General features: G+C 36.5%; 1 long non-coding RNA gene across 1 annotated transcript in view; it reads left to right on the top strand.

Annotated features, from left to right (window-relative positions):
* The window catches only part of LOC106094896 (uncharacterized), a 39695-nt gene extending 12285 nt beyond the window's left edge, over window positions 1-27410 (top strand). The window contains exon 3 of the long non-coding RNA XR_009398798.1: window positions 27324-27410. This is a non-coding gene — a long non-coding RNA (uncharacterized LOC106094896). The remainder of the gene's footprint in view (window positions 1-27323) is intronic.
* The last annotated feature ends 329 nt before the right edge of the window (window positions 27411-27739 follow it).

The following is a 27739-nucleotide window of genomic DNA, read 5'->3' as shown; positions in this document are numbered from 1 at the left end:
TCATAATGTCCTTAAAATGTAAGCCTGGTTATTACGAAATAGATATCACACACGCAAAAAATAATTCCTTTCAGATGTTTTATTGCTAGAATTTGTAACTAACATAAAGTTTTCTACCCATTACATTACCTTTCATTCTTGATATACAGAACATTTTACTCTGTATTTCAACTATGAATTAATTTAACGTCACGCTTATGTATATGTATATTGTTTTTAATAAAAAAAAAAATAATGCATTTTAAAAAGGATACCAAGTTCAATTTAATGTTCATTTTTCGCACAACTCCATTATGGTTTTGTATAATGATGTACTGTATTCGTTATGCTATTGGGTTGCCTAAAAAGTAATTGCGGATTTTTTAAAAGAAAGTAAATGCATTTTTAATAAAACTTGGAATGAATTTTAATCAAATATATAATAGCCATTTTGTTCGATAACCTTTTGCCATCTTCCTGGCAAATTTAGTATTCCACGCTCATAGAACTGCTGGCCTTTATCTGCAAAAAACTGAACCAAGTGCGATTTTATAGCCTCATCATTGCCGAAAGTTTAACCATTTAAGGAGTTCTGCAAAGATCGAAATAAATGGTACTCTGATGGTGCAAGGTCAGGGTGGATGGTGGTGGATGCATCAAAAGTTCCCAGCCAAGCTCACTTAGTTTTTGGCGAGTGACCAAAGATGTGTGCGGTCTAGCGTTGTCCTGGTGGAATATGACACCTTTACGATTGACAAATTCTGGTCGCTTCTCCTTGATGGCTCTATTCAATTTGTCCAATTGTTGACAGTAAACATCCGAATTAATCGTTTGATTCCTTGGAAGCAACTCAAAATATACCACACCCTTCCAATCCCACCAAACAGACAGCATAACCTTCTTTTGGTGGATATCAGCCTTTGAAGTGGTTTGAGCTGGTTCACCATGCTTGGACCATGATCGTTTTCGACTAACGTTGTTGTAAACAATCCATTTTTCATCTCCAGTTATGATTCGTTTTAAAAACGGATCGAATTCATTGCGTTTAAGGTGCATATCACAAGCGTTGATTCGGTTTGTTAAATGAATTTCTTTCAATACATGTGGTAGCCATATTAAAATTGACGCCAAGCAAACAAATGTAAACAAAATTTCGCGCATTTTTTTTCTAAAGCATGCTAATAGTAGCAGCTGATAACTGACAGAAGAAAGAAAGCAATTACAGAGTCACAAGCCGTTGGAAAAATTTGTCAACGCCGACTATATTACCGACAATTACTTTTTGGGCAACCCAATATAAATAAATCGAAACAACCACCATGGATTCTGCTTAAAATTTATAAAAAATAAGTTCAGTTGAAGGGCATAATTTCATTCTACATACCACACTTCTCTCAAATCAGCAAAAATTAAAGCTTCAAGGAACCGAACAAGGATGATCGAGAGACCAGTTTACGTGGGAGCTATATCAGGTTATAGACTGATTTGGACCGTATTTGGAACACCGCATGCAGAATTTCAGCAAAAACGTTCAAAAATTCCGGTTTGTATGGACTAAAGAAGTCAAATCGGGAGATCGGTTTATATAGGAACACCAAATCGGACAAAAATTGTTGCTTGTAAAGACTCAAGAAGTCAAATCGGGAGAGCGGTTTTTATGGTAGCTTTATCAGGTTATAGGCCGAATTGGACCGCACTTGGCACAATTGTCGGAAGTCATAAATTGCGGCTGGCAAATCTGAATCGATATGGCCGATCGAATTGATTTGCAATCCCCAAAGACCTACGTCAATATTGAGTATCTGTACAAAATTTCAAACGGCTAGCTTTACGCGTTCGACCGCTGTTGTGATTTCGACAGACGGATTGATGGACAGGGCTAGATCCACTCAGAATGTCGAGACGATCAAGAATATCTTATACATAAAAATCAATTTGTGTTTGTTTGTAGGTTTGTTTGTGTGTTCCTTATAGACTCAGAAACGGCTGAAACGGACTTAATGGGCATAAAAATGCTTATGGGAATTGTTGGTTTCGCACATGTAAATACCTACTTTGGCATGGAAATATTTTACCGCGTAAATATTACCAAATAATGTATGTGTCTTCGAAATTCTTGTACCTGGCAGCCATTTGTCTGTTGCTCTATCATTTTTTTCATTAGACACTAGCTGGACCGGGCCCGCTCCGCTGCGTTTTCTTCTACTTTATATGGAGCAAAATTTTCCTTTGAATATTAATTTTCGACAAATAAAGAGCTTTTAGTGAAATACCATGCTACGAAAAAAGTATATCGGTTGACAAACAGTTTAACAATATAAGTGCCTTTATCTGAATCCCATATGATCTTTGTTGGTCTACGAATTCAAGTTCAAGGTGTACTCCATTATTTAAATACTTTATTTCAGTCTGACATTTAGGGGTGTTTTCGGAAAAATATCAGCATCGTGCTTTTTTCTCAAATACCATTTATTTATACTAATTTAGCAATTGGTTTTGAGGGGAGTTTATGGCCCCAAGATTGGTTATCAAATTCGTTTTCTAATCTCAAACACCTTTCATTTGAGCCACATATTGGCAATGTTTACCCTTTCGGATATGTTTTGGGGAAGGGGAGATGCCTAAAATACATGGTCCTACATTTGGATATCAAATTCGTATTTTACTCCCAAATACCTTTATATGAGCCCCATATTGAGATGGTCAGTAAAAAATTGCTGTTTGTGGGGTATTTTGGGAAAGGGGTATACCCCCAGAAAATTGTTCACGAATGTGGGTATCAATTCTTGCTCTACCTCCCATTCCTTTCATTTGAGCCCCACATTGACATGGTTGGTAAATATGCCCGATTTAGGGGTGTTTTGGGTAGTGAGGCTGTCCCCCAGACACTAAGCCTTGAAAATACATCAGCAACGTGCACTATTCTTATATATTTGAACCTCATATTGCCATTGGCCTCAAAATTGGATATCAAGTTTGTTTTCGAATCTGAAATACCATTCACTTAAACCCCTTATTGCAAAAGCCAGCAAATATGTTTGGGGTATGGACCTTAAAAACTATGAATGTCGAGCTTCACTGTCTTGAAGACCCAAATTGTCTTGGTGAGCAAATATGTCCTACTTGGGGGTTGTTATGGTGGTGGGACGTCCCCTAGACAGTTGGTCCCGAATGTTGATTTCAGATTCATGGTCTACTCCCAAATACCCTTCATTTGAGCTCCATTTTTCCATAGTCGACAAACATGTTCGGTTTGGGGAGTGTTTTGGGGCCACTCAGTGACTTAGCTTTGAATATATATATCAGTTTCGTGTTCTACTCTAAAATACCTCTTATTTGAGCCTCGTATGGCAATATCAGCAAATACTTCCTATTTGGATGGTGTTGTGGGGGTGGGGTGGCCCCATAGACACTTTTCCCGAACATTGATATCAGATTCGTGCTTTACTTCCAAAGATCTTTCATATTTGAGTCCTATATTGCTATGGTCGTAAATTTGTCTTGGGGTATGTTCTCGGGGATGGGCGGTCCCCCAAACACTTGGTCCCACATTTGGATATCAGATTCGTATTTTACACCCAAATACCTTTTATTTAAGCCCCATATTGGCATGGTCAGTAAATAAGTCCTGTTTGGGGGGTGTTTTGCAGAAGAGGTGAACCCCCAGAAAATTGGTCCCAAATTCGTATTCTATTCGCTTGGTAAATATGTCCGATTTAGGGGTGTTTTGGGGGTTGGGGTTTTCCCCCTAACACTTGGTCCGACAATTGGATATCAGATACGTTTTCTAATCTTAAATACCTTTCATTTGAGTCCCATATTGTCGTGATTGGTGTATATATATATTTGGTAGGTTTTGGGGTGGGGCGCCCCCCCCCCTGGGTACCCCATCCGAAATTTGGATACCAAATTTTTGTTTGTAGGTTACTATAAGATTAAATTTCGCTTAAATTGCATCACCCAACTTCGAGATCTGGCGTTTCTGAAAACTAGGGTAAGGGGGAGGGTCCGCTCCCTCTTCAGATATCAAAAAATTTAGTACTCTATTTTCATTACGCACCATCAGTGAACATTTCAAGAAAATGGGTTCAGCCGTTTCTGAGTCTATAAGAAACACACAAACAAATCAACAAACAAACACAAATTGATTTTTATAAATAAGGAGAAGATACCAGCATTTTATACCCAACACCATAGGATGGGGTTATACTCAATAAGTCCATTGTTACGTGTGCTGTGTGGCATGTGTCACCGTCTTGTTAAAGGTGTCACATGTCACAGAGCACACAGCACGCGTAACAATGGAGTTATTGAGAGGCGATTTCGGTGAATATGTTATTTCACTTTTGGAACCGGTCAATTGGCCGCCTACAATGTGCGATTTAACGCCTTTAGACTATTTTTTGTGGGGCTATGTTAAATCTCATATCTATACAGACAAGCCCACTTCAATTGACGCATTGTAAGACAACATTGAAGCATTTATTCGTCAGATACCGGCCAAAATGTTGGAAAAAGTATGCCAAAATCGGACTAAGTGAATGGTCAACAACAAATAAAGATTTATTGAATTTTAATGTCCGTGTGTCAGTCTGTCTGTCCGTCCGTCTGTGTAATCACTCTACAGCTATCAAAAATTGAGATATTGAGCTGAAATTTGGCACAGATACGTCCTTTTGATGCATGCTGGTTAAGTTCTTGAACGGGCCAAATCGGACCATATTTGGATATAGCTGCTTTATAGACTGATTTTCCGATAAAGGGTCTAATGCCCATAAATGCTTTATTTTTCATCCGATTTTGCTAAAATTTAAAAACAATGAGTAGTTTTAGGCCTCCCTACATCTGACCCAAATATGGTACATATCGGACTATATTTAGGTATAGCTACCCTATAGACCGATCTGCCGATAAAGGGTATGAAGCCCATAAAAGCTTTATTTATTATCCGATTTCGCTAAAATAAAAAAATAAAAGGTTTTCTTAAGCCTCCTGATATGTGACCTAAATATGGATCAAATCGGACTATATTTAGGTATAGCTGCCATATAGACCGATCCCCAGATAAAGGGTCTAAAGCCCATAAAAGCTTTATTTTTTAACCGATTTCGCTAAAATTTGAAACGTTATGTGCTTTTATGCCTACTAACATAGGACCCGAATATGGTTTAGATCGGACTATATTTAGATATAGCTGCCATATAGACCGATCTCCCGATTAAGGGTCTGAAGCCCAAAAAAGATTTATTTTTTTACCGATTTTGCTGAAATTTGAAACAGTAAATAGCTTTACGCCTCCTAACATAGGACCCAAATATGCTTCAGATCGGACTATATTTAGATATAGCTGTCACATAGACTGATCTGCCGATAAAGGGTCTGAAGCCCATAAAAGCTTTATTTATTACCTGATTTTACTGAAATTTGAAACAGAAGGTTATTTTAAGCCGCCTGACATCTGACCTTAATATGGATTTAATCGGACTATATTTAGGTATAGCTGCCATATAGACTGATAAAGGGTCTGAAGCCCGTAAAAGCTCTATTTATTTTCCGATTTCGCTGAAATTTGTTGGGTAGTCTTAATTCTCCCGACGTCCGTCCCAAATATGGTTCGGATCGGACTATATTTAGATATAGGTCATATAGACCGACATGCCGATTAGGGGTCTGAAGCTCATAAGAGGTTTATTTATTACCAGATTTTGTTGAAATTTGAAATCAAAAATTCAACAGTGACTTATATTTATTAGACCACTCAATATCCGTGTCGAATTTGGGTGCATAAGTTATTCAATTTTCATCAGATTGTGACGAAAAGGGGGTTTTTATATATACCCGAGGTGGTGGGTATCCAAATTCTGGCCCGGCCGAATTTAATGCCTTTTTACTTGTTGAAACTAAATTATGAGGGCAATTAATTTCTTAAATTTGTATGCCTTCATGTAATCATGGGCTAGTCTAATATTCGCTGGCAATACTTGGAATAACTGAATAGACTTTAAATCTTTACTCCATCTCAGTTTAAATGTCATAGCCATGATATAATTTTCAATTACTTTTTAAGTTGTAGTTCCCCCCTTATTACTACATACACATGTCCTTATAAATAGCCAAATGTTTCATTTTGGCAGTAACAAAGCATTTGGCAGCTAACTTTGTTTGAAGGTCATGTCTGATGGGTATTCTTTTCGTCACGACTAGGCGACATGGTGACTGGCCATTTCCTATTGCTCTGGCTAAGCTTTTTATACCCACCACCGTAGAATAGCGGGTATATTCATTTAGTCATTACGTTTGCAACACAACGAATTATCAGTTTCCGACCCTATAAAGTATATATATTTCGGACCGTCGTAAAATTCTAAGACGATTTAACCGATTCGATCGCATTTATTATCCGATTTCGTTGAAATTTGACGCAGTGACTCATGTTAGGCTTGTCGACATCGGTGTCCTTTATGGTTCAGATCGGTTTATATTTGGATATAGCTGCCAAAAAGACCAAAGTTTTGTTATACCATATTGAAAAGTGACTTATATTGGGTTGCCCAAAAAGTAATTGCGGATTTTTTAAAAGAAAGTAAATGCATTTTTAATAAGACTTAGAATGAACTTTAATCAAATATACTTTTTTTACAATTTTTTTCTAAAGCAAGCTAAAAGTAACAGCTGATAACTGACAGAAGAAGGAATGCAATTACAGAGTCACAAGCTGTGAAAAACTTTGTCAACGGCGACTATATGAAAAATCCGCAATTACTTTTTGGGCACCCCAATATTTATTAGACCACTCAATGTCCGTGCCGAATTGGGGTGCATAAGTTACTAAATATTCACCGGATCATGACGAAAGAGGGTTTACATATATACCCGAGGTGGTGGGTATCCAAGGTTCGGCCCGGCCGAACTTAATGCCTTTTTACTTGTTTTCTTTATTATTAGAGTCACAATATCTCATGGTTGTTTCTTTAAAATTTCATAATTAAAACGAAAATGTACATGCGTGTGTCCTCGTCAAGGGCAATCATGCGAAAAGTCATCATCAACAAAACTGTCAATTATCATGACAAGATAAATACTCAAGTTCATAAATTCCCATGACCTTGTCCAAAAAAGGGAGAAAAAATCCAAAAAAAAAACTAATAAAAACCATTAAAAAGAATTTTTGTTTAAGCTCCTCAACAGTCACTCTATGTACAATATAAGTTTATAATTTAATTTAAAATAGTTGCTTTTCCCGTTTTACAAATTAAGACCATTTGTTGTTGTTGAATGACATGCATTAAATGAAGCATACGTGCGAACAACTCCTTAAAAGGGAAATTGATTATTATGGAATTTTTAAGAAAAATGGAAAGCATCTTCTTCTTCTTTCATTGGTATACCCACCACCAAAAATTGGGATATATTAATTTGATCGCCCTTTTTGTAGCTTATCGAAATATCCATTTCCGACCCTACAAAGTATACGTATTCTTGATCGTTGTAAAACTCTAAGACGATATGACCATGTCCGTCCGTCTGACCGAGATCACGCTACAGTCTTTAACAGGTAAATACGTGCCAAGTTCGGCCGGACCGAATCTTGGGAAACAACCCCCATGGATTCTGCATCATTTTACTTTACGTACCAAATTTCTAGCAACTAGTCAAATATTAAAGCTTTTAGGACCCACACATATAAGTCTATAGGCTCATTTGTACCTTACTTGGCACAGTGCACAGTGAGATAAAACCGAAAAAAGATCTAGTAAAAAATATGTCGTGTGAGAGCGTATTCAGATATCTCTTTGCAATATGGAATGGTAAGTCGAATGTCACCGAAACAAGACGAGACCTCAAGCAGACTTTTCTGTAGGAATTTTCAGCACTATCCAACAACAACAACAAATTTTAGAAATTGGACCACAAATAAACATTTTCGAAATACCAAGGTAATCAAATTTAGGAGCCTGGCCAAAAAGCACCCGGGCTACCTAGGGCCTTGAACTTTTGCACACGATCTCGCTAACACCTCAGCTTTAACCATTCCAAACTTCAAAAAGGTATCTCTACCCGTTCTCACACGTCATATATTTTTTTTTTGGTTCTATCCCACTGTGCGGTGGTTGGAAGTCGTAATGGAACATGAGGTGCAAAATTTAAGCCAAATTCGGACCAAAATTGCAGCTTCCAGAGGTTTTAGGTGTGAAATCGAGACATCAGACGGACAAGGCTCAGAAAGTCGGGACGATCAAGAATAAATATATTGGGTTGCCCAAAAAAGTAATTGCGGATTTTTCATATAGTCGGCGTTGACAAATTTTTACACAGCTTGTGACTCTGTTATTGCATTCTTTCTTCTGTCAGTTATCAGCTGTTACTTTTAGCTTGCTTTAGAAAAAAAGTGTAAAAAAAGTATATTTTATTAAAGTTCTTTCTAAATTTTATTAAAAATGCATTTACTATCTTTTAAAAAATCCGCAATTACTTTTTGGGCATCCCAATACTTACGGAGGTCGCAGATCAATATTTCGAGATCTTACAAACGGAATAACTTGATTAGTACATTCCCCATCCTATGGTGTTTTTTTTTTTTGCGTGTTAGGAAGGGAAAATGCTTTACTCACATGACGAGTATGCCTTTCGCCTTATGACGGACTCCGTTGTTTCCAATGGTACTGGCTTAAAAGATACCGTGTATCACCCCTGAGGATGAATTACTCCTCGGAACCGCTTTCGCATTACTTCGAGGGGAACCTCATATCTGGTAATAAATTATATCAACTTCGTTGTGTTTGCGTCCAGGCCTTCGCATTCATACTCTACGCCACTGCTTCCACGTCCAACCTCTTCCGCAGAACTTTATCGGCGTATCTCATCATCGCCTCCCAGATCTGCTTGTCTTTAAGCATCCCCTGGACTATTGTCCCAGACGAAACGTCGTCATTCGCTGTTTCCAGTTTCCTGAGTTATACAACTCACCTCTCGCAGTGGAAGAATGTATGTTCCACATCATCTGCTACCTCTTGCTCCTAATAAATGAACTTGCTAGAAGAGCATTTGCCCATTCTATGCAGGTTTTGCCGGAAGTAAACTTGGCCTGTCAACATCTGCATCTATCGAAACCATTCCGGCTACCACAAGGTTTGCGTGCTCCGCTACTGTCCTTAAGGATGATTTGAGCAATCGTCCTCTGTACCAAGAGCTGGGATTTTGCTCGCCATGCTGTCTGCAGTGTCCGGCCCCATATTTCGCTCCCATAGAGGAGGATGCTATTACATGTCTCCATTAAGAGCCTGCGCCTGCTCGGGAGATGCCCTCTTGTGTTTGCCATCACTCGACTGAGTTGTGCCGCTATTCTCGCGGCCTTTCTACCGAATTTACTTTGCATAGGTTAGCTTTGTATCCAGTCAGATACCTAGATATTTGAGCAATCTCTACTTGTTGTTCGCCAGTATGCGTTCTATGCGCATATACACTTCCAATGAGATATATTTTCTCGTCAGGAGTAGCCACTAAGTCTTCTGCATCGCAAGTTGCGGGCCGTTGGAATCCAGCCACTCTTCTGCCATTAGCATCAACTGTCATAGTTTGCGCTCAGCACCTTCCGTGTCTCTTGCTGTGATGACTGCAGCTATGTAATCAGCATATCCTATTAAAAAGATACCCTCTTCATTTCTGTTTGCAGTATTCCATCATAACTGGCATTCCAAAGATCTGGTCCTAGTATGGAGCCTTGCGCCGTTGCTGATGTGACCTCCTATTCTCTCGTCCCATCCTGTTATGAAAGTAACTTATTATTATTCTCATCAAATACGCCGGCGGTATATTAAGGTCCTCCCTGAGTGCTTGAAGGACGTCAGACCATGTGAGGCTATTAAATGCGTTCTTCATATCCTTTCTTCGCCTAGCCGCCTCTACACTCTCCACCACATCTCAGGGAGCACCGATCGTGGACATTTCTGCCTGTAAGTCAATTTGTCTCCCTCAATGATGGCGTCCTGAAGCCGCGGCTTCAAAAGTCGCTCCAAAATATTGCCGGTCATATCCAGCATGCAGAATGGCCGTATGGTGATGGGGATGTGGAGTCATTTTTGCCCCTTGCCTTTGAACACCAGCTTTTGTCTCTTCCATACCTCCGGAAAAACGTTCTCAAAAAGCCATCAGTTAAACATTCCTAGAAGAAATTCAGTTGCGTTTTTTGCTATCTGCCTTATGACCACTGCGGGTATTCCGTCGAGACCGGGGTTTTTTTCTGCTTTGAAGGCTGTGGACTGCATTTCTTAGCTCATCTTATATTGTCAGAGGGTTCTTCTTTTGCTTCCATGTATAGACCGTGTTCAGCCTCAGCCGTGCTTCTGTGGCGAGATCTCGTATATCTGCGTCTAACTTTAATCCAATTTTTTTGCTACTCAGCTATAGCGTTATTCTGCCAATGTGCTGCGGTTCTATTTGCCCTCCGCTGTTTAAGGTTTGGCTTGGATTTGTTACATTCGCACTCTATGATGCCTATCAAACGTCCCACTGTTGACAGAACGACTAATGCATGCTCTGGCCGGTAGTCATGACGGTCAATTTCCTCAAGGAGTTTCAAGCTGGTCGCTTGTTGCGTAAGTTTCTGGCATACCCCACTCTGTTATCGTTCCGATAATTTCTTTGGGCGCAAGAGTGATGTACGGTATAGTGCTATCGCACCCGTGTCCTCTAAAAGTTTGGCGCATTTCCGCTGTTCGTTGATCTCTATTGTCGCCTTTGGTTTTAGGTCCTACGCAAAAGGGTGCCCTTGAGGGATTCGCCGAACACGTCCTCATTCCCATCTTTGCCCATTACGAGGAGAATCGCACCCGTTTTGGTCTTCTGAACAGAACGGATGGCGACTTCAGCTCCCTCTGGTTTAGCATTTCGCTTAAGGTCCCTCGGCGTGGCCTCCGGTCGCTGCCTAGGTCTGTCGGGTTTCTTCCTTTCGGCCGTTTTCGCTGGTGGTTTCATTTCTTTAGCTTTGTCCTTCTTATTCTTGCTGGGGTAATCATCGGCTGCAGTTGATGCGCTCGTGAGTCGCGAGTGCTTCGTGATTGTCTCGTGATTCATTATTTTCTCGTTAGTCGTGCATGAGTAAAGTTGTTTTCTCCCCAGCGTGTGTGAACGTAAGTTAATATAAAAAAGTCGTGCGTTAGCGTGCATGAGTAAAATTTTTTTTCGAGAACATGCGTGAGTGAAAAATCACTCACGCGCACATTACTACTTCTGAGTTAATTAAAAAAAAAATTATTCCAGATGGAGTTCAAGCGTAATAGTGTGATTGTGTTATAGTGGACTTGAGAATCACTACCGGCTATTGTTGGCGAACTTAAACACCTTAAAGTGAAAAAAATATTGCGTATCGCAACATAAATCCTTATAACGATATTGGTAGAGTTACCAAAGGCTATATTGGTTGTTCCACAAAAAAAACTGCAATAACACCTGAAATGTGGCAATCAAGTGGCTTTTTATCTTATTTTTTTTTTTTCGAGAACGTGCGTGAGTGAAAAATCACTCACGCGCACATTACTTCTTCTGAGTTAATTAAAAAAAAAATTATTCCAGATGGACTTCAAGCGTAATAGTGTGATTGTGTTATAGTGGACTTGAGAATCACTACCGGCTATTGTTGGCGAACTTAAACACCTTAAAGTGAAAAAATATTGCGTATCGCAACATAAATCCTTATAACGATATTGGTAGAGTTGCCAAAGGCTATGTTGGTTGTTCCACAAAAAAAAAAAAAAAAAAAAAAAAAACTGCAATAATACCTGAAATGTGGCAATCAATTGGCTTTTTATCTTTTTTTTTCGAGAATGTGCGTGAGTGGAAAATCACTCACGCGCACATTACTACTTCTGAGTAAATTTAAAAAAATTTATTCCAGATGGAGTTCAAGCGAAATAAAAAATTGTGTTATAGCGGACTTGAGAATCACTACCGGCTATTGTTGGCGAACTTAAACACCTTAAAGTGAAAAAAATATTGCGTATCGCAACATAAATCCTTATAACGATATTGGTAGAGTTGCCAAAGGCTATGTTGGTTGTTCCACAAAAAAAAAAAAACTGAAATAACACCTGAAATGTGGCAATCAAGTGGCTTTATATCTTAATAGACATTCCTCTCAGTGTATCAAAGTATAAATAATCACTTTATCTATTTACGATTCATAATTAAAATTGACAATTCCGCCTCCACTCAATTGACACCTTTCAGACAGTGAAATAATGATGCTGCTTGTTTACAATCCTCATGCCTGTCAGTCCGTCTTGGCTGGTATTCACAACTTTGTTTGTAGTATTTTTTTGTTTTTGGTTTCTCTTTCAAAATTTTCAACTCAAATGATTAATGAGAGCTGTGGGGTTTTATTTGCATGTTTGTTAAGACACAAAAAATTTAAATCAATCAAATTGTGATAATTCTAAATATGTTTTGCTTATGCTTTATAACTTGAGATTTATTTAAACAGTTGTGTTGTGCAAACACGACCACACAACTACAATGAATTCAAATCAAATCAAAAAGAGTTTAATGAACTTTGAGCTATGTTCGTTGGTAGGCAAATAAACTATTATGGGGGTGTTTGGAAGGAAGAAGTTGGAGGAAATTGGAAATAATTCCAGGAATTCGGAGAAAATTGCCATTGATAAGAATTTTTTATCGCAATGAAATGTTTGGTAGCTGATATATTAAAATTGACATTGAAAGAATGTAAAAGGCACTAAGTTTGGCCGGGCCGAACTTTGGATATAAGGTATAATATATATACCTTAGGTATATATATTAACTACATTTCGACAAAATCAAAATTTCAACAAAATCGGCCAACAAATGCGCAATATATGGGTGTGAAAGGTTTAAAATTGGATGATCGGTATATTTAGCAACTATATCGAAATATATTCCGATCTGAACCATACACCTCAGTGTCGACGAAGAGCCTAAGAAAATTAGCATTGCCAATTTTCAGTGATAATTGCGCCTTCTATGGGCCTAAGACCTTAAATTCGGAGATCAGTCTATATGGGGTCTCAGGGACGTAGCCAGGGGGAGGAGCCTCGGACCCGAGCACCCCCCCCCCCCACCCAAAGTGATTTTGTCTTAAGAAAAAATTTTAATTAAATTTATTCCAATCAAAAAAAAAAAAAAAAAAAAATCAGTAACATTTTTTAAAATGACAAAATTTCATTTTAATATTATTCCACAAAGACAATGTTTTGCTGAGCCCAGGGCCGCCTTAAAACTATTTTTCCTAAGGACATAATTGTAACGAAATTCTACGTATAAACTAATTTTTAATGAAAAATTTTCTAAACAAATTAAATAAAAGATTTTAGCGTCACATTCTCTAATAATAAAATTTCAACAAGATCCGGGTCTCCCTCGAAATTATTTTTTAAAGATCAAATAGCTTTCAATTTTTCTTCTAAAGACAACATTTTACTTAGCTTATTCTAAGGACAAACTTTCTATAAGAAATTATTTTTTTATGGACTAAATACTCTCTAAAGGCAACTTAACCCCGAAATTATTTTTATACCCACCACCGAAGGATGGGGCTATATTCATTTTGTCATTCCGTTTGCAACACATCGAAATATCAGTTTCCGACCCTATAAAGTATATATATTCTTGATCAGCGTAACAATCTAAGACGATCTAGACATGTCCGTCCGTCTGTCTGTTATAATAACGCTTCAGTCTTCAAACAACAGAGATATTGAGCTGAAACTTTGCACAGATACTTTTTTTTTTTGTCCATAAGCAGGTTAATTTCGAAGATGGGTTATATCGGACTATATCTTGATATAGCTCCCATATAGACCGATCCGCCGATTTAGGGTCTTAGCCCAATAAAAGCCACATTTATTATCCGATTGTGCTGAAATTTAGGACCCTCGACATCCTCAGTCAATATGGCCCAGATCGGTCCAGATTTGGATATAGCTGCCAAATAGACCGATGCTCCGATTAAGGGTCTTCGACCCATAAAAGCAACATTAATTATCCGATTTTGCTGAAATTTGACTCTAGGTCATTGGACATCAATGACACCTTCTCTTATTTTACAAGTATCTCCAATAAATTAGAACACTTTAAGAATTATAAAGACATGATGGAAAATTATAAAGAGGCATATACGACAATAGTTAGATGCAATGTTTACGGGACATCTTTTTCATAAAAAACGGAATTTCCATTGATTTTAATTAAGTTGCTTAATGTTTTCAGTGTGTTTGCGTAAAATTTTATGGAAGTAAAAGTCACTTAAAACCAATAGACCGACACAAACAATAACTCGTTGAAATCATAAAACTAGTTTGAGAGCAAAACAAGTTATAGTCCGATTCGGACCATAAATTAATGCTCATTGACATTGTAAAAGTCACTGTGTAATATTTCAGTTCATTCGGATAAGAATTGCGCCTTGTAGGGGCTCAAGAAGCAAAATCGGGAGAAAGGTTGATATGGGAGCTGTATCAAGCTATTGATCGATTCTGACCATACTAGACACGTATGTGTCATGAGAGAAGCCCTTGTACAAAATTTCAGCCAAATCGGATGAGAATTGCACCCTCTAGAGGTTCAAGAAGTCAAGATCCCAGATCGGTTTATATGGCAGCTATATCAGGTTCTATATCGATCTACGCCATACTAAGCACAGTTATTGGAAGTCATAACAAAACACCTCATGCAAAATTTCAGCCAAATCGGATAAGAATTTCGTGCTCTATTAGCTCAAGAAGTCAAAATCCAAGATCGGTTTAAATGACAGCTATACCAGATTATGAAACGATTTGAATCATACTTAGCACAGTTGTTGAAAGTAATACCAAAACACTACGTGCAAAATTTCAGTTAAATCGGACGAGAATTGCGCCCTCTAGAGGCTCAAGAAGTCAAGACCCCAGATCGGTTATATGGCAGCTATATCAAAATATGGACCGATTTAAATCATACTAAGCGTAGTTATTGGAAGTGATACCAAAACACTACGTGCAAAATTTCAATAAAATCGGATAAGAATTGCGCACTCTAGAGGCTCAAGAAGTCAAGACCCAAGATCGGTTTATATGACAGCTATACCAGATTATGAACCGATTTGAACCATACTTGGCACAATTGTTGGATATCATAACAAAACACGTCGTGCAAAATTTCATTCCAATCGGATGAGAATTGCGCCTTCTAGAGGTTCAAGAAGTCAAGACCCAAGATCGGTTTATATGGCAACAATATCAAAACATGGACCGATATGTCCCATTTACAATACCAACCGACCTACACTAATAAAAAGTATTTGTGCAAAAATTCAAGCGGCTAGCTCTATTCCTTCGGAAGTTAGCGTGCTTTCGACAGACAGACAGACGGACGGACGGACGGACATGACTAGATCGATATAAAATTTCGCGACGATCAAGAATATGTATACTTTATGGGGTCTCAGACGAATATTTCGAGTAGTTACAATCAGAATGACGAAATTAGTATACCCCCCATCCTATGGTGGAGGGTATAAAAATTCAGATATCTTTACAAAATTCACAGTAAAATAAGAATTTCGAAATTTTTTGATTTTGAAAAAATGTGGGTTGGCCCCCCAAAATAAAATCATGGCTACGTCCTTATAGGAGCTATATGAAGATATTGTCCGCTCTAGACCATATTCGAAACAAATATCGAGGGTCGTAAGACAACTCACAGTGGGCGGTATATTCATTTAGTCATTCCGTTTGCAACACATCGAAATATCAATTTCCGACCCTACAAAGTATATACAATATTTTTCGGATCGTCGTAAAATTCTAAGACGATTTAACGATGTCCGTGTCTCTGTCCGTCCGTCTGTTGTAATCACTCTACAGGCTTCAAAAATTGAGCTGCAATTTGGCGCAGATACGTCTCTTTGGTGCACGCTGATTAAGTTTTTGAACGGTCCAAATCGGACAATATGTGGATATAGCTTCTAGATGCCCATAAATGCTTTATTTTTCATTCGCTGAAATTTGGAGCAGTGAGTAGTTTTAGGCCTGGTTCAGATCGGACTATATTTAGATATAGCTGCCATATAGACCGATCCTTCTATAAGGGGTCTGAAGGCCATAAAAGCTTTATTTTTTATACGATTTCGCTGAAATTTAGAATAGTGCGCAGTTTAAGCCTCGCAATATCCAAATATGGTACAGGACTATATTTAGATATAGCTGCCATATAGATCAATCTCCAGATAAAGGGTCTGAAGCCCATAAAAGCTGTATTTTTTTACCGATAGTTTGACGCCTCCCAACATACGACCCAAATATGGTACAGATCGGACTATATATGGATATAGCTGCCATATTGACCGAACTGCCGATAAAGGGTCTGAAGCCCATAAAAGCTTTATTTTTTTCCGATTTCGATGAAATTTGAAACAGTGAGTTGTTTAAGGCCATCCGCCATCCGACCTAAATATGGTAAAGATAGGATATCACTTAGATATAGCTGTCGTATAGACCGATATGCCGGTTAAGGGTGTGAATCTCATAAAACTTTATTTATTACCCGATTTTGTTGAAATGTGAAATACAACTGTGACTTATATTTATTAGACCACTCAATGTCCGTTCCGAATTTGGGTGCATAAGTTATCCAACTGTCACCAGATTGTGGCGAAAGGGGTTTACACATACACCCGAGGTGGTGGGTATCCAAAGTTCAGCCCGGCCGAACTTAATGCTTTTTATTCGTTTATTTATTTTTAATTTTTGTTCGCCAATAAACATTTCATGCATTATCGTCCGTTTTGATTTATATCCCCATTATCTTTGACATTTACTTAAAAATTATTTTTACACTAACATCATCCTAAGAAAAAATAGATAATAAATCTTCATACTCCATATTGAAAACTATAAAAAAAAACCCATACAAATCATAAATTCACTAAAGTCTTGGCAGAAATCTTTTATTTTTATTGCTAAAACACTAGACTACAAAAATGTAAAGCTTTTACAGATGATGTAAGGGTTTGCCAAGCTCAGAAAATCATCGTCATTTTATAATAATCACAATTTTCGTTAAAAGAATGGAAAAGGAAAGAGTTTTCAAATGCCATTGTCTTCTTCCTAAGAAAACATTAAACGCCAATAAGTGTTGCTTAAAGCCCTTTCTACGCATTTCATAATGAACGTATAGTACTCAAATGTCGATGAAAGAATTTCAATGTTCTTACCACTAATTCCCTTACCTCCTCCGCTCTGCAAGTGCAACCATAATACGTAATGAAGCGATAATCGTAAAATCAATAAAGTTGATGGCATGAACTCGTTGAAAAGCAAGAAAGCGAAAAAATCATTTCGCATAAATTGAAATTGTAACGAAAATTGGAAGGCATTCGTTAATGGAGCCAGTTGTAGATGGCTGGAAATGTTTGTGGAAGTAATTAGAGGCAAGTGCTTTTTTGTGCTGTTGTTTTGGTACTTCATTCTTTGCTTGTTTTCTGGCAGGCTCGATAACAGAACCAACCCCACCTCCTCTACCATCAGCTAACATTTCATATTCAATTACAAATTACAAGAAAAAAAAAACGCACAAAATTCCCTATAATGAGTTTGAAGAAATTACAAATTGCCAGAGATCAATTGGTTGCTTGCTTGCGATAAGGGAAACAGGCAAATCGATAGATGTATGTAATGGGGAAGGGTTCTTAGGGAAATGTTAATGATGACGCTGAAAAAGTTTTCAACATTTAAATGCCTTAAGTCAGGGCGTCTGACTGACACTGTTGAGCCCCTTCTTCTCCTAAACCAAATTACTGCTAGGAATGAATGAAATCTCTTTCTCTCACTTTTTGTACTCCTGGGGGGAAACGTTTGCTGTAGTGGGATATGATGCCGAGTCTTCAAACACTCAAATTTACTGCAATCACATCTAATTTAATCAAATTTACTTAAGTGTTGAATAAATGAATTGAATGCGGCATATACAAACACACTCAGGCAGACATAGGGACAGTGGTTAAAATCATTTGCTTCAAGAATGAAATAAGTAAAATTTAAGCCACAAAATATAAAGCAATAATAAAGATGAAATAATGTTAATGTTAATGTTTGCTAAAAGGTCTTCTGATGGTGGTATAACACTTTTTTCTATTAGTATAACAGTTATTTTATTAGAATATGTAGCAGTTTTTACATGGGCATAAGAGTAAACTGAAATGGAATGAAACAAAATAATAGCTTTCGTTTATGTAAAGCAACTGTATAACAGTCAAATCAAAAATATTTGAGAACTTCTTTGGAATCATATAGCGCCACTAAATTAATAAATAACAGTTGTCCTATGTGTATAACAGTTTGCTCTTAATATAACGTTTATTTTAGCTGATTATATCCCAGATAGTTAACTTAAATTTGCTATAAGCTTCGTATTTAAATAAATATTGGTTAAACACTTACAAAAACTGTTTTATGACAAAAGGAACAAAATCCTATTTCAAGCATGGAACCACAAGTATACAATCAGAAATATTAACAGTTATACAACTGTTATACAGTCATATTCATTTGCAAAAAATAGAAGAAAAAAAAATTATTTTATAATTTATTTACAATAAATAAATTAGTATAACAGTTGTATAACTGTTAATATTTCTGTTTGTATACTTGTGGTTCCATGCTTATTGTAAATAAATTATAAAATTATTTTTTTTTTTCTTCTATTTTTTTCAAATGAATATGAATGTATAACAGTTGTATAACTGTTAATATTTCTGTTTGTATACTTGTGGTTCCATGCTTGAAATAGGATTTTGTTCCTTTTGTCATAAAACAGTTTTTGTAAGTGTTTAATAGTTAGTTTAATAGAAAGTATAACAGTTTTAACGTATGTATTATAGAGAACTGATATAAAATTAAACAATATACAATAATAACTTTCTTTGAGTTTCAGTTTTAATAAGTGTGTTATATTAATTAGGGTGTAGTTTTGTTTTTTTAGTCGCTCGAAAACAGTTTGGAGATTTAACTTGAACTATTTACAGCAATTAAATTATAATATAGCACTTGTTGTAGGTTTATAACATTTATTATCATTTTTTTTAATGTAAAACAGTTGTGCCATGCTTATAATAGTGGACTCAAATAAAATCATACATAATAATTTTCGTTAAAGATTTTGCAGCCGTATAACAGTTTGCTTTACTGATTGTTTGTTTTTAAGAAAGTAACAGTTAATTATCTGATAAAATAATTCAGGACTTTGTTTGAAAGTCATCTGGAGGTTGTAAACAGTTTGTGTAAGAGTATAATAGTTAGTTTATTAGAAAATATGGCCGTTTTCTATGTGCATAACAGTGAACTCAAATGAAATGAAACAAAATAATAACTTACATATACAGTGCAATGAGATAATAATATAACAGTTATCCTAGAAGCATAATAGTCAACAATCGTATTACAGTTTGCTGTGTAAGATGACGTAGTAAATAAACAGTAAATTTATGTGACGCAAAAAATTTTTAATGCCAAGCTTTATTTAACATAAAATTGTTTTACTAAAATCTTAAAATAATGGAATTTTGACTTATGCCATTCTTGAAGAATATTCATTATACGCTCTCAACCGAAGCTTAAATCAATTCAATTGAATATGAGGGTATCAATGGAAATGTAAACAAATCTAAGAGACAAAAAAAAAATAAACAAACGTTTGCTACTTTTCTGAAGAAACGTAAAGGAGAAATATCAAAAGTAATTGCCTCAAGAGTGTGGGGTATTTAAGCGGGTATGAGCCACCACACAAAATCTAAGGGAACTTGACTGAGTGTGGTTGTTGGGGTGCCGAGGGTACTATGATCTATGAGCTTCCTCAAATTCATTTCAAACACTTCAGGCCAACATTATTTGTAATCACTTCATCGTAAAGTAATTGTGGAGTATTATGAAATAAAAATTTTCAGCTTAAGTAGTTGAATAAACATTGGCCGCAAGTGGGGATGGAAAATAAAAACAATTACCCCAACCATCCATACACAATTACTGGCATACAATCATATTTTTACTAATGTTATTAGTTTTTGTTATTAATAACAAATCATTAGAAAAATATATCATATTGGAGAATTTAATCTTCAATAATAGCTGCCCCATCATCTTTGTGTGATATCAGAGAAGCGGCAATGATTAACATGGTGTGTCATAGAAATATTTATGCGTTGTACTCTACAGCAGAGGATGGCGATTTGTTTTTGTCTCAGTGGAAATAGAGAAATGCGTACTGAGGCATCATCACTAATCATTTGGAAACTTTCCTGCAAAAGGTGTACGCGATTTTGTAAAATCGAAACGGATAGCTTTTTGAGAGCTTGGAGTCTTTACACAGCCCAGCCATTGCACTTAAAAAATTGTCTTTTAGAAAATTCCTAAATTTTGCTAAGCAACTGAGGGTACTTAAAATTCGTTTTGACCAAAATTTCTGAAAAATGTTTTCTCTTTTTCTTCCTTCTTGCATTACTTACTGCCAATTAGTTTTTTCTACAAAAATAAAAATGCCTTGTAATGAAATCAAAAATTAATTGGTTTTTCAATATCATATATCGAAAGAAAAAAATCCAGCTTTATTTCAAATCCATACTTATAACTCTCCTCCTGCTTCTGGTCCCTCCTCTCTGAATCATCTATCACCCAATATCACAATGTGCTTTCGTTTATTTGTACTTTATCAATTCGAACAATTCCTACTTCTGTTGGCCCTCTTCCATCATAAGCTGAAATTAATGATTTATTTTTATAGACAAATAATAATCGTGACAGAATGATGACGTTGCCAAAGTTATTGAGACTATGTATCCGTTACCAAATACACAATGAATAAAAATATGAAAAAAGAAGCAAATATCAAAAAAAGAACACAAAAAAGCAACTTTAAAGCCGCACATAACTTTTGGACATGAATTGGCAAAATAAGAGAAAAATTCTTTGAAATCCAAAGAAAGAAAAAACAAATAATTTTACAATAAACATTCGAAGTTTCATATTTTGCGTGTCATTTCTTTTTGCAAAAAGTAAGAAGTTGAAGTATTGCTGTTTCCTTAAGGTATTTAAATATTTTCTTTTGTGTTTTAAGAGGGGCTACAAGAAATTGGCTACATTTTTGCAAACTTAAAAAAAGAGGTAAATTTGGTACCGTGGGATTAGATTTAACAAAAAACCAGCAAGGAAATGCAAAAGTCGGTCGGATCCGACTAAATGATACCCTACACCCTACATGTCGGATGAAAGATATATAAGGGAGCTATATCTAAATCTGAACCGCTTTTAATGAAATTTTGCACAAGTATTTAAACATCAAATAAAAGATTTAATGCAAAATTTTGCAAAGATCGGACTTAAATTGTGGCTCCTATAGCCTTCGAAGGCCATATCGGATGAAAGATATATATGGGAGCTGTATCTAAATCTGAACCGGTTTTTATGCAATTTTGCACACATATTGCAATTGTTTTATTTGACATTATAAAACATCTCATGCAAAATTTTTTTAAACATCGGACCAAAGTTGTAGCTTCAAAGGCCATATCGGATGAAACATATATATGAGAAGTTTATCTAAATCTGAACCGATTTTTGCACTCGTATTGGGACGTTAAATAAAACATCTTGTGCATAATTTTGTAAAGATCGGACCAAAATTGTGGCTTCTACAGTTTTAATAGGACATATCGGATGAAAGATATGTATGGGAGCTATATCAAAATCTGAACAGATTTTGCTCAAAATCAATAGCGTTCGTCTTTGGACCAAAAAATTGACTTGTGCAAAATTTTGTAACAGTCGGACGACAAATGCGACCTATACCTTGATTACAAGAATACATGGACTGACAGACTGACAGACAGACGGACAGACAGGCATAGCTACATTGAATCAGGAAGTGATTCTAAGCCGTTCGGTATAGCTCTTCTCATTCTTAGTGTTGCAAAAAAATGCACAAAGTTGTACCACAATGGTGGTGTAGGGTATAAAACATAAAACAAGTAAGGATAGCGAATGGTGCCGACTATATAATACCCTACACCTAACCTGCAAGTATAAAGTGGGTGGCATAATAAACAAGTAAAAGCGCGCTAAGTTCGGCCGGGCCGAATCTTATATACCATCCACCATGGATCGCATTTGTCGAGTTCTTTTCCCAGCATCTCTTCTTAGGCAAAAAAAAGGATATGAGAAAAGATTTGATCTGCTATTAGAGCGATATTAAGATATGGTCTGGTTTGGACCACAATTAAATTATATTTATGTTGGAGACCTGTGTAAAATGTCAGCCAATTCGAATAAGAATTTCGCTCTTTGTGGGCTCAAGAAGTAAAATAGAGAGATCGATTTATATGGGAGCTGTATCGGGCTATAGACCGAGGAGGCTCAAGAAGTCAAGATCCCAGATCGGTTTATATGACAGCTATATCAGGTTATAGACCGATTTGAACCATGCTTGGCACAGTTGTTGGATATCATAACGAAATACTTCGTGCGAAATTTCATTCCAATCAGATAAGAATTGTGCCATCTAGAGGCTCAAGAAGTCAAGACCCAAGATCGGTTTATATGACAGCTATATAAGGTTATGGACCGATTTGAACCATACTTGACACAGTTGTTGGATGTCATAAGTAAACACGTCGCGCAAAATTTCATTCCAATCGGATAAGAATTGCGCACTCTAGAGGCTCAAGAAGTCAAGACCCAAGATCGGTTTATATGGCAGCTATATCAGGTTATGAACCGATTTGAACCATACTTGGCACAATTGTTGGATATCATAACGAAATACTTCGTGCGAAATTTCATTCCAATCAGATAAGAATTGTGCCATCTAGAGGCTCAAGAAGTCAAGACCCAAGATCGGTTTATATGACAGCTATATAAGGTTATGGACCGATTTGAACCATACTTGACACAGTTGTTGGATGTCATAAGTAAACACGTAGTGCAAAATTTCATCCTAATCGGATAAGAATTGCGCACTCTAGAGGCTCAAGAAGTCAAGACCCAGGATCGGTTTATATGGCAGCTATATTAAAACATGGGCCGATATTGCCCATTTACAATACCAACCGACCTACACTAATAACAAGTATTTGTGCAAAATTTCAAGCGGCTAGCTTTACTCCTTCGGAAGTTAGCGTGCTTTCGACAGACAGACGGACGGACGGACGGACGGACGGACGGACAGACGGACGGACATGGCTAGATCGACATAAAATTTCACGACGATCAAGAATATATATACTTTATGGGGTCTAAGACGAATATTTCGAGTAGTTACAATCAGAATGACGAAATTAGTATACCCCCCATCTTATGGTGGAGGGTATAAAAATTAAGTGGCTGTCTTTTAATAAATAAGTCTTTATGGGCTCAAGACCCTGGTGATCTGTGTATATGGCAACTTTATGCAAAGGGGCTTAGGTCGAAGTCGTTGCTCAGGATGTTCACTGCTGTAATTCTGGCGACTCCCACCTAGTGTAACGTTGTGCCCTGAAGAGATAAGTCTCACACAGATAAAAATAATTTTGAAAAACAACCACTTTTGTCAAAAAAACGACAACGAAATTTGTTAATTTTCCTGCAACAATTTATTTTGAATGCGAGCGACCGCAATTACCAATTTGTTGTTGAAAGTCACTGTTTGCAAGCCAAGATATAACATCAAAAGCAATATTTTTTGACCGGCCAGGTGATTCCAACCAAGTTTTGTGAGTACTTAGTGGCATGGTTGTACGCGAATTTTAACAACTAACTTGAAAATCCACAACATTTCAATTATTTTGTCTGTCAAGACACTACAAACTTACTTCAACTAATAAAGTCTTCATTTCAATGGAAAAGTTTCATATACAAATTTGGTAGTTAGATTTTTCTGCGCAGGGAGGATACTCGAGAAGTTGCAGGGCAAGAGCGAAAAGTATTTCCTTGAGAAGGTGCCAAATATCGCACCATACTCGTTCATGAGATTCAAAGTTTGCCCTTACACTGAAATGATCTGAAAGCTCAAATTTCAGGTGTTTGTCTGTTCGGAAAGGGTTTGCAGATTTAGCGTGGCTACAATGTATGGGTTGGGTGATGGATCAATAAATCATGATTTCTTCATTGATGACTTGGAGGTCGTCTTCCCTTTGGGTTAAACACATCCCAAATTTTCCTGCACCCCCGGCTTTAAAGAGATGTGTCCAAATTTGTCCACATATGTGGGCACCTCATTAGACTTCTAAGTGAATATAGCGTTTTTCAGGCGGAATCTTCATAGTCAGTTACTCAGGTTTGTGTCACTGATAAATACTGGCCATGCTGCGAAATCAGTGAGCCAACTCCCTATGCTACCATCACTACGATAATTGAGCATGGGTTGATGTTATGAGTTGCAGAGTGGCAATAGCCCTGTGTCTGAGTTTCTCGTGAAGGAGAAAGATATCTTTCCTAAGCTGAAGAAGTACAACCCCAGGGTATAGGGCAATGGAATATCAGTTTGTTGACAGGACAGGGACGGGTTTGTTGAAATTAAATGAAATTTACAACTTACTTTATACAACTTTTTTTTATAGATTTTTATTAAAATTTTCCATGAATTTTTTTTTATAATAACTTGATTTTACTTTAGTTTTCTAATTTAACTGTATTCTTTTCCATGAATTTTATTTTTATTAATTAAATAATATCGGTAGGAGGAGAGAAAAAGGTCTCTCAACCACAACAGCACAGTGCTTGCGACGACGCGAAACAGTATTACAATTCTCTACACTTTCAAACCAACATATTGGGTTGCCCAAAAGTAATTGCGGATTTTTCATATAGTCGGCGTTGACAAATTTTTTCACAGCTTGTGACTCTGCAATTGCACTCTTTCTTCTGTCAGTTATCAGCTGTTACTTTTAGTTTGCTTTAGAAAAAAAGTGTAAAAAAAGTATATTTGATTAAAGCTCATTCTAAGTTTTATTGAAAATGCATTTACTTTCTTTTAAAAAATCCGCAATTACTTTTTGGGCAACCCAATATTTTATTCATTCATTCTACCCAGGATTCACTAACAGAAGGTTAGGTCACTTGCGAAAACATAAAGTGCATAGGCCCCATGAACATCATTAAGGATGTCAAATCTGCCGATTGAAAGTGGCATCAAATAGGAGAAAACGTAAACAAAGAAGGAATGTAAATAGAGAACAAGTTGACATCCTCAATGCCAAGTACGGCCAGAAAATTAAAAAATTGTATATCGGTTGATCACTTGGCTTAACCTTATTCAGTGAATCCTGCGTTCAACCATACATTTTGTAAATCATTTAAATACCCCTAGCATTTTCCACTAAACTTATTCCAAAACTTTTGACTTGTTAAATATCCGTGTTTTGATTAATTGAGCCAATCGGTTAAGCAGAATCCCACAAATTTTTGGCCCTCAACCGAAATAGGAAAAGTGATGAAATTGTGAAAAACATTGTGAAATTCATTTGTATAAACACCGCAAACAAAACACGGGTTTTCGCATATAAAATAAAACGAATAACCGTCAAAATGTCCGTATTTGGATTTTGGATTTTGCATCGGTTAGTAATAATCTGTCGACAGCGAAGTCTATTACATGAGTCATGAAACTAGTGACACTGAATAGAAATATTCCAGCTATGAGCTTGAAGTGTTAGTAATCATAGAACCCTTGAAGAAGTTTAGGGTTTGTCTCATAGGAATTCTATTTAAGCTAGTCACAGATTGCAATGTACTAGGGTTGCTCGTCGGGTATTATTCCTACCATTATGTTATTGAACATCGCATCGGAACACAGATGAAACATGTAGACGCTTTTAGCAGACACCCAATTATGATAATCGACGAACAAAATTTGACGTCAAGAAAAAAAGCCGTTTACAAATAGAAGACGAAAATCTCAGCATAATACGAGAAAATTAAAAAGATAAAACCCACTTCAGGAATTACTTTATGAGAGAAGATAACTTGTACAAACTTGTTGACGATTGCGAATTGATTGTTGTACCAAAGGGAATGCGTAGCGAGATCATTAGAAATGCTCATGAGCAAAGACACTTCTCTGTTAAGAAGTCAAAAGAGTTGATTTTTAATCCAAAATTAGAAGAGAGTATTTCATTCCAAAATTAGAAGAGAGAATCCTGAAGCGGATATCGAACTGTATCCCTTGTATAGTTTCAAACCAGAAACGTGACAAACAAGAAGGTGAACTAAGGCCGATACCGAAAAACGACACTCCATTACATACTAACCATATCGATTTTCTTTGACCCCTTCAATCAACCTGCAAACTTTACAACCACATTTTTGCCTTGATCGACAGTTTTTATATCCCACCAAGGCATCTTCTGCAAAAGAAGCTATTTTCCTATTAACTACCCAAAGTACCATTTTTGGTAACCCTGAAATGATAATTTACGACCGTGGGTCAACATTTACGAGTGATGGACTTAGGACCTACTGTGATGGCATTACCCATATTAAAATCACCACAGGACTTCCTCGTGCTAATGGTCAAATTGAAAGATTAAACTTTATCATCATATCCATAGCTTATAAACTCATCATACTAGCGAAGCGCAAATACAACACCATTTCAACTACTAAGTGGAACGAAAATGAAAATTAAAGAAGATTTGAAATTGAAAGAACTGCTCGATCTTTAACTTATTGCTATTTACGACGAACAACGAGAAGCTATACGATATTCTGCAAAGCAACAAATTTTTGCCATACTGGAGTTTTTAATCGAAAACGTAAACCTGCGATTCAATACAACGAGAACGACATCGTAGCAATTAAACGGACTCAATTAGGAGGTGGTCTTAAGCTTAAACCAAAGACTTTGGGACCATATAAAATTGCTAGAATCAAAACGAACAATACAACAGGATGTGATCAACATTGGTAGCAGTGAAGGACCTCAACATACGACATCTTGCGCTGAATTGGCCGAGTTGTGGGAAGAGAGAAAAATATGACTGCACATGCGTCAATCATCCACCACAGTTCAGTGCTTGCGACGACGCGAAATGGTAAAGACTTGCCAATACAATTCCCTACACAATTTCCAACATATTTTATTCATACATGCAACAATACATTTTGTAAATCATTTAAATACCCCAAATATTTTCCATTAAACTTATTCTTTAACTTTTGACTTACTAAATATCCGTGTTTTGATTGATTGAGTCAATCAGGTAAGCATAATACCACATAACTTTGATTTTACTTTAGTTCTCTAATATTATTTTAAAAACTTTTATTTTTTTTAAGTTTTCTAATTTAATTGTATTTTTTTTTTGTTTTCAGGATATCATAACCAATTTTCATAGTGAAATCAAATATAACAGAAAAAGTGCAATTTAAATAAATGGAAAAGTTCAATAAAAGCATTTGAACCAAGTCCATCGTGGTAATAAGAATAAAAAGAAAAAGTAAACAAACATAACATTTTTGTTTGAAAAAATTTATTAGTGATTTAAAACAATGTCGTTTTATTTCAATAAAAAAATTAATTATGTAAAAAAAAACTAAAACAAGTAAACAAGTAAAAACGTGTTAAGTTCTGCTGGGCCGAATCTCATATACCGTCTATCATGGATCCCATTAGTAAATTCTTTGCCCGGTATCTCTTTATAGGCAAAATAAGGATAAAGGATAAAAATTTCTATGCTCTTGGTGCCAACCATTGCGCAGAGGTTGTCCGCCTTTGATGCTGAACGCCC

The sequence above is a fragment of the Stomoxys calcitrans genome, chromosome 1, assembly GCF_963082655.1.
Source record: "Stomoxys calcitrans chromosome 1, idStoCalc2.1, whole genome shotgun sequence".
Lineage (NCBI taxonomy): Eukaryota > Metazoa > Arthropoda > Insecta > Diptera > Muscidae > Stomoxys > Stomoxys calcitrans.
The sequence above is the reverse complement of the archived record's forward strand: the minus strand, read 5'-3'. Positions and strand labels throughout refer to the sequence as shown.